Here is an 8,809-nt window from a genome sequence, read left to right as displayed (position 1 = left end):
TCCAAAAAAGCGTATTTTGGTCACTTTTTATATCATTAAAAAATGAATAAAAAGTGATCAAAAAGTCCGATCAAAACAAAAATCATACCGATAAAAACTTCAGATCACGGCGCAAAAAATGAGTCCTCATACCACCCCATACGTGGAAAAATAAAAAAGTTATAGGGGTCGGAAGATGACATTTTTAAACGTATAAATTTTCCTGCATGTAGTTATGATTTTTTCCAGAAGTGCGACAAAACAAACCTATATAAGTAGGGTATCATTTTAACCGTATGGACCTACAGAATAAAGATAAGGTGTAATTTTTACCGAAATATGCACTGCGTAGAAACGAAAGCCCCCAAAAGTTACAAAATGGTCGTTTTTTTTTCGATTTTGTCGCACAATGATTTTTTTTTCCGTTTCGCCGTGCATTTTTGGGTAAAATGACTAATGTCACTGCAAAGTAGAATTGGCGACGCAAAAAATAAGCCATAATATGGATTTTTAGGTGGAAAATTGAAAGGGTTATGATTTTTAAAAGGTAAGGAGGAAAAAACGAAAGTGCAAAAACGGAAAAACCCTGAGTACTTAAGGGGTTAAATACATATGAAAAAGCTGTGATTGGTTAAAACTTAAGTGTAAATCACTATAATTACAACAGGGATACCGCTCACATATCATGATAAAGTAAAAACACAAAGGGAGCAAGCACTGGATGACCACTGGGGATGTGCCCGTAATCCACCCGAACGCCAAAGGCGGGTACACTTCACACTCTCTCCAAAGGAAACAGCAACAATCGCCAGGTCCAGTATAGTAGCAAACTGATATTTATTGCATCAATAACAGCAATGTTTCGGCTAAAAGTGAGAAATGCTTGAGAAAGGCTCACTTTTAGCCGAAACGTTGCTGTTATTGATGCAATAAATATCAGTTTTCTACTATACTGGACCTGGCGATTGTTGCTGTTTCCTTTGGAGAGCACATATCATGATAGGTCCAAATGTGTATATAATGTGATCAGCAACTGTCACAGTTATAAACAAATCAATAATGGCTTTATAAATTACATCAAATAAAGTGTCAATATATATATATATATATATATATATATATATATATATATATATATACACACACAAAAAAGAAGGCGACCGCAGCACACTGAGATATCCAAGTAAAAAGTGGTTTATTCCATGAACAAAACAAAAAAAAAGTGCAAGTGCAACATTTCGGTGTTCTCACAACACCATTCTCAGCCACTTGAGAATGGTGTTGCGAGAACACCGAAACGTCACACTTGCACTTTTTTTTGTTCATGGAATGGTGTTGTGTGAACACCGAAATGTTGCACTTGCCCTTTTCTTTGTTTTGTTCATGTAATAAACCACTTTTTACTTGGATATCTCAGTGGGCTGCGGTTGCCTTCTTTTTTGGATATGCTCTTGGACTGGGGCCCCCCATAGACCTGCCTGCACCTATTACTGTGTTTTTGGATGTGCTGCCTCCTGTTTCAATATATATACTATAATATATATTTATATATATATATATATATATATATATATATATATATATATATATATATACTGGGAGCTGAGAATAGGGGATCCACCATACCATATTGTCACATAAATCATCTTAAATACTGTATGTAAATCGGTGCAGTTAGATTACCTATCCATATATCATTTGTAAACAAACTTGGTGCACCTGCACTTGGCATGCTGACGTCACACGCCAGTTGTAACCGCTAGTACAGCAGTGCCAGCCCTCACCAGAAGTTAGTCTCAGCTCTGCTGTGTGCATGCGTGACGTACCTAGTCGCCGCATATTACTGTCAAGTGGGAGTAGCGATCCTGCTGGCCAAGCCATTCATGACATGTCGCAGGGAAAACCCACCAGCCGCAAGAATATTGCAAAATGTAAACATATCCGAGACACGTGTCATCAGAGAGCACTTAGACAGAAAAGAACAACTCAACTTCAGCAGCTCATAAGTACTGAAAGGATTAAGATTTTTTAAATAGAAGTAATTTACAAATTTGTTTAACTTTCTGGAGCCAGTTAATATATATAAAAAAAAAGTTTTTTCCTGGATAACCCCCTTTAAATGGTAACTCATTATAATAAATTTTTGCTATTGCACTCCTTATAGTAAATAAAAAATATTTCTAATATACTTTGTTTAAAAAAAGGAAGCTTTCTGTTTTATTTGTGCTTAAAAAAGCTCAAGAGCACATTTTCCCCCATCTTATACACAGACTTTGGACTGAAGCCCAAACACAGGAAGTGCAGCCTGGAGTGCTGAGGGAGGTGTGTCCAACCAACAGCATATGGCAGTTAAAGGAAATCTGCAGCGGTACAAACACTTATCCCCTATCCTCAAGATAGGGGATAAGTGTTTGATCGCGGGGGGTCCGAACGCTGGGGCCCCCGGCGATCTCCTGTACGGGGCTGCGGCTCTCCCGTGCAGGGGGCGTGCCAGCCGCAGCATGACGTTGCGGCTGGCACGCCTCCTCCATACATCTCTATGGGAGAGGCGGGGAGGCAGCGTTCGTGCCTCCCCGTCTCCCCCATAGAACTATATGTGGACGGGCAGGAGACGGGGTGTCACCGTCGACCTCTAGGTTGACGCTACGTCACCATGGGCGCTAATGCCGGTGCCCCGTTAGGGAGATCGAGGGGGGTCCCAGCGGTCGGACCCCCCGCGATCAAACACTTATCCCCTATCCTGTGGATAGGGGATAAGTGTAATTCTGCTGCAGTTGTCCTTTAAGTGTGAGACGAGCTATGTTTGGATGAGGCTGGACACACCCCTCAGCACTCCAGGCTGCACTTCGGTCCAAAGTCTGTGTATAAGATGGGGGAAAATGTGCTATTGAGCTTTTTTAAGTACAAATAAAACATAGAAAACTTCATTTTTTAAACAAAGTATATTAGAAATATATTTTATTTACCATAAGGAGTGCAATAGCAACAATTAGTTTTAATGAGAGTGACCATTTTAAGTGCCAGTGTCTAAAAGGTAAAAAAAATTAAAACATAAAAAAAGTATAAAAAAATTACATGGAGGGAAAAAAAAAAAAAAAAAAGAGGTGGAAAAGAAAAGACCTCTTCAACCCAGTAGTATGCTAATTACATGAGGAGGGGGCTTGTTACAGTGTGTCACCGCGCTGCCCTGAGCCGTCACCATTGACGGCAATGCAGTGCTCGTGGACTTCTGCGCAAAGAATGAACATGTTCTTTCTTTGCGTGGAACAATTTCATTGCTGAAATTCCGCAGTGTGAACAGGTCTACGGTAGACCCATACACACTAATGTTAGGGGCGTCGAGACGTGACATCACTAGTCAGGTGTGCAAATGAAGCCAGTCCTGCTTTAATGGGTGGAGCGACCGCTGGGTGGAAGAGAGATAATTTTGCAACAGCTGTAAGCACCCTGGTTAGAAAACACTGGTCTTTTGAATGGAATGCAGCTCTTTTGTGTTTCAATGGGTGGGGTGGCTGACGTCTAGAAGGGAGGAAAATGACCTCACACTTTCAAACAAGGAATGACGGGATTTAAGAGAGCGAACTCCAACAGGAAATGCCCAGTTCATAAAAATATAGCTACAGCGTTATGCTAATCTCACAACATAGCCATTTAGCCCCAAGACAAGCACGGATGCTTTCTAAGCATGTCTATTACTGTCTGGCAGGTATGTACTATAACCCCTTTAATCCCTGAAAGATGTAGGGAGTACCTGTATGCCCTGCGCCCGCTCCCCTGCTATGACAAGGGCTTACGAGCTGACCCTGCCTCATAGTCACCCGTGTCAAATGCCGGACATCACCGATCCCGTTGATACCCACCAGTAACCCCTTAGAAGTTGCAATCAAAGTTGATTGTGGCATCTAAAATGAAAAAAAAAGTCATTGCCGGCAGCACAGCGCGGTGTCCCAATCAGCTAAGAGGATGGCAGGAGGGACCTTACCTGCCTCCTCGCGATCCGATCGGTGCTCTAATGCTCCAGGAGGCCTCAGCAGCCTGGAGTAATCAAGCACCGATAACACTGATCTATGCTATGGCATAGCATTGAACAGTGTATGCAATCCATTGGGACTATAAAATGGCGATAAAAAAGTAAAAGAAATAAAAAGTTAATAATATGTGAATTAACCCTTTCCCTAATAAAAGTTTGAATAACCCCCCTTTTCCCATTAAAAAACATTTTTTAACCCCTTAAGGACTCAGGGTTTTTCCGTCTTTGCACTTTCGTTTTTTCCTCCTTACCTTTTAAAAATCATAACCCTTTCAATTTTCCACCTAAAAATCCATATTATGGCTTATTTTTTGCATCGCCAATTCTACTTTGCAGTGACATTAGTAATTTTACCCAAAAATGCACGGCGAAACGGAAAAAAAAATCATTGTGCGACAAAATCGAAAAAAAACCCGCCATTTTGTAACTTTTGGGGGCTTCCGTTTCTACGCAGTGCATATTTCGGTAAAAATTACACCTTATCATTATTCTGTAGGTCCATACGGTTAAAATGATACCCTACTTATATAGGTTTGATTTTGTCGCACTTCTGGAAAAAATCATAACTACATGCAGGAAAATTTATACGTTTAAAAATGTCATCTTCTGACCCCTATAACTTTTTTATTTTTCCATGTACAGGGCGGTATGAGGACTCATTTTTTGCGCCGTGATCTGAAGTTTTTATTGGTATGATTTTTGTTTTGATCGGACTTTTTGATCACTTTTTATTCATTTTTTTAATGGTATAAAAAGTGACCAAAATACGCTTTTTTGGACTTTGGAATTTTTTTGCGCATACGCCATTGACCGTGCGGTTTAATTAATGATATATTTTTATAGTTCGGACATTTACGCACGCGGCGATACCACATATGTTTATTTTTATTTTTTTCCACTGTTTTATTTTTTTATGGGAAAAGGGGGGTGATTCAAACTTTTATTAGGGAAGGGGTTAAATGACCTTTATTAACACTTTTTTTAACATTTTTTTTGCAGTGTTATAGGTCCCATAGGGACCTATAACACTGCACACACTGATCTCCTATGCTGATCACTGGCATGTATTAACACGCCTGTGATCAGCATTATCAGCGCTTAACTGCTCCTGCCTGGATCTCAGGCACGGAGCAGTCATTCGTCGATCGGACACCGAGGAGGCAGGTAAGGGCCCTCCCGGTGTCCGATCAGCTGTTTGGGACGCCGCGATTTCACCGCGGCGGTCCCGAACAGCCCGACTGAGCAGCCGGGTCACTTTCAGTTTCACTTTAGAAGCGGCGGTCAGCTTTGACCGCCGCTTCTAAAGGGTTAATACCGCACATCGCCGCGATCGGCGATGTGTGGTATTAGCCGCGGGTCCCGGCCGTTGATGAGCGCCGGGACCGAAGCGATATGATGCAGGATCGCGGCGCGATCTTGCTTCATATCGCTGGAGCCGGCGCAGGACGTAAATATACGTCCTGCATCGTTAAGGGGTTAAACAAAAATAAACAAACATATGTGGTATCGCCTCGTGCGTAAATGTCCAAACTATAAAAATATAATGTTAAAGGGGTATTCCAGGCAAAACCTTTCTTTTTTTTTCATATCAACTGGTTCCAAAAAGTTAAACAGATTTTTAAATTACTTCTATTAAAAAATCTTAATCCTTTCAATATTTATCAGCTGCTGAAGTTGGGTTTTTGTTTTCTGTCTGGCAACAGTGCTCTCTGCTGACATCTCTGCTTGTCTCAGGAACTGCACAGAGTAGAATAGGTTTGCTATGGGGATTTGCTTCTAAATTGGGCGGTTCCCGAGACACGTGTTATCAGAGAGCACTTAGACAGAAAATAACTCAACTTCAGCAGCTCATAAGTACTGAAAGGATTAAGATTTTTTTAATAGAAGTAATTTACAAATCTGTTTAACATTCTGAAGCCAGTTGATATATAATAAAAAGTTTTTTTCCCCTGGATAACCCCTTTAATTAAATCACACGGTTAATGGCGTATACGTAAAAAAATACCAAAGTCCAAAATTGCGTATTTTTGGTCATTTTGACCCTACCCTAAAGGTACATTTAGCAGCTTTAGCTGCTGAATTTGGGGTTCATTATTCCTCTAATCTTATGGTAAAGTGATTCATCAAAGTGGTCATAAATTATGACCCAAGGTTCACACCTGCCTCTGAACCCGGCGGTATCATTAGAACACCAATCTCATTGTTTAATCCCTTAAGGACACATGACGTACTGGAACGTCATGTGTCCACTCCCGATCTATAACGCGGGGCCACGGCGTGGCCCTGCGTCATAGCGGGTCGGGCCCGGCCTCTAACAACGGCCGGGACCCGTGGCTAATAGCGTGCGGCATTGATCGCTTTGCCGTGCGCTATTAACCCTTTAGACGCGGCATTCAAAGTTGAACGCCGCGTCTAAAGTGAAACCGAAAGCATGCCGGCTAGCTCAGTGGGCTGTTCGGGATAGCCGCGGCGAAATCGTGGCATCCCGAACAGCTTACAGGACAGCGTGAGGGCCCCTACCTGCCTCCTCGCTGTCCGATCGCCGAATGACTGCTCAGTGCCTGAGATCCAGGCATGAGCAGTCAAGCGGCAGAATCATCGATCACTGGTTTGTTATGAGAAACCAGTGATCAATGATAAAGATCAGTGTGTGCAGTGTTATAGGTCCCTATGGGAGCTATAACACTGCAAAAAAAGTGGGAAAAAAAAGTGAATAAAGATCATTTAACCCCTTCCCTAATAAAAGTTTGAGTCCCCCCCCTTTTCCCATTAAAAAAAAAAAAACACAGTATAAATAAAAATAAAAATAAACATATATGGTATCACTGCGTGCGGAAATGTCCGAATTATAAAAATATATCGTTAATTAAACCGTACGGTCAATGGCGTGCGCGCAAAAAAATTCCAAAGTCCAAAATAGTGCATTTTTGGTCACTTTTTATATCGATCAATAAGTCCTATCAATGCAAAAATGGTACCGCTAAAAACTTCAGATCACGGCGCAAAAAATGAGCCCTCATACCGCCCCATACATTGTAAAATAAAAAAGTTATAGGGGTCAGAAGATGACAATTTTAAACGTATACATTTTCCTGCATGAAGTTATGATTTTTTCCAGAAGTACGACAAAATCAAACCTATATAAATAGGGTATCATTTTAATCGTATGGACCTACAGAATAAAGATAAGGTGTCATTTTTACCGAAAAATTTACTACGTAGAAACGGAAGCCCCCAAAAGTTACAAAATGGCGTTTTTTTTTTCAATTTTTTCTCACAATGATTTTTTTTCCGTTTCACCATAGATTTTTGGGCACAATGACTGACGTCATTACAAAGTAGAATTGGTGGCGCAAAAAATAAGCCATCATATGGATTTTTAGGTGCAAAATTGAAAGAGTTATGATTTTTTAAAGGCAAGGAGCAAAAAACGAAAATGCAAAAACGGAAAAAACCCCCGGTCCTTAAGGGGTTAAAGCACAACTGTCACCAACTTGGAACCCCCCAGACTACAATAATAAGGCCACTTAAAAAAGTGAATAAATGTGATTTAACCCCTTCCTGAATAAAAGTTTGAATCACCCCCCTTTTTCCATAAAAAAAAATATATGTGAACAAAAATAAAAAAATATGTGGTATCGCCACGTGCATAAAAGTCCGAACTATAAAAATATATTGGGGGAGATTTATCAAAACCTGTGCAAAGGAAAAGTTGCCCATAGCAACCAATCAGATTGCTTCTTTCATTTTGCAGAGGCCTTTGTTAATAATGAAAGAAGCGAGCTGATTGGTTGCTATAGGCAACAGGGCAACTTTCCTCTGGACAGATTCTTATAAATCTTGCCCATAATGTTAATTATGTAGAAAACCAGACTTGTAATAATATTCAGCTTCAGTGGTGCCTGCCCGGGATAGCGAATTCGCAATAGTTGGAAAAACACAGACAGAGTCAGTGATTCTGCAACGTGGTTTCTCCCACCAGCTTCAGGAAGAATCCCCCCTGCTACTGTGGGTTATGTTTATTTATCCCTAACAAAAGGGAGGGTTTACAAAGCCACTCCCACATACAGTACAAAGCCACGCCCATACATACAGTCTGCATTAGATTACAAGGTAATGATTCAGCCTACAGAAGATATGACACCTCCATGTGCCACCACATCTGCAGCTATGGTGACCAGTTGACAACACATGAATCTACGCCATATCACACAATATGAAGGCAATGTGACAACTTAATATTTCCACGACAACGGTCAATGGTGTGCACGTAAAAAAAATTCCAAAGTCCATAATTGCGTATTTTTGGTCACTTTGTTATACCCCAAAATTATTTATAAAAAGTGAACAAAAAGTCCTAATACTAAATTTGGTGCATGTAGTTATAATTTTTTATAGTAAAATAAAATCTATATAAATTAGGTATCCTTGTAACTGTATGGACCTACAGAGTAAAGACATGGTGTCATATTTACCGAAAAATGTACTGCATAGAATTGGAAGTCCCCAATGCTTACAAAATTATGTTTTTGCCCCACAAATATTTTTTTTATGTTTTCACCATAGATTTTGTGGTGAAATGACTGATGTCATTACAAAGTACAATTGGTGATGCAAAAAATAAGCCCTCATATGAGTCTGTAGGTGCAAAATCGAAAGCGTTATGATTTTTAGAAGGTGATGAGGAAAAAATGAAAGTGCAAAAAACCTTAAAGGGGTACTCCGGTGGAAAACTTTTTTTTTTTTTGTAAATGAACTGGTGCCAGGAAGTTAAGCAGGTTTGTAAATTACTTCTAAAAA

Source organism: Hyla sarda, chromosome 1 (genome assembly GCF_029499605.1).
Source record: "Hyla sarda isolate aHylSar1 chromosome 1, aHylSar1.hap1, whole genome shotgun sequence".
NCBI classification, from domain to species: Eukaryota; Metazoa; Chordata; class Amphibia; order Anura; family Hylidae; genus Hyla; species Hyla sarda.
Note: the sequence above shows the minus strand (reverse complement) of the source record.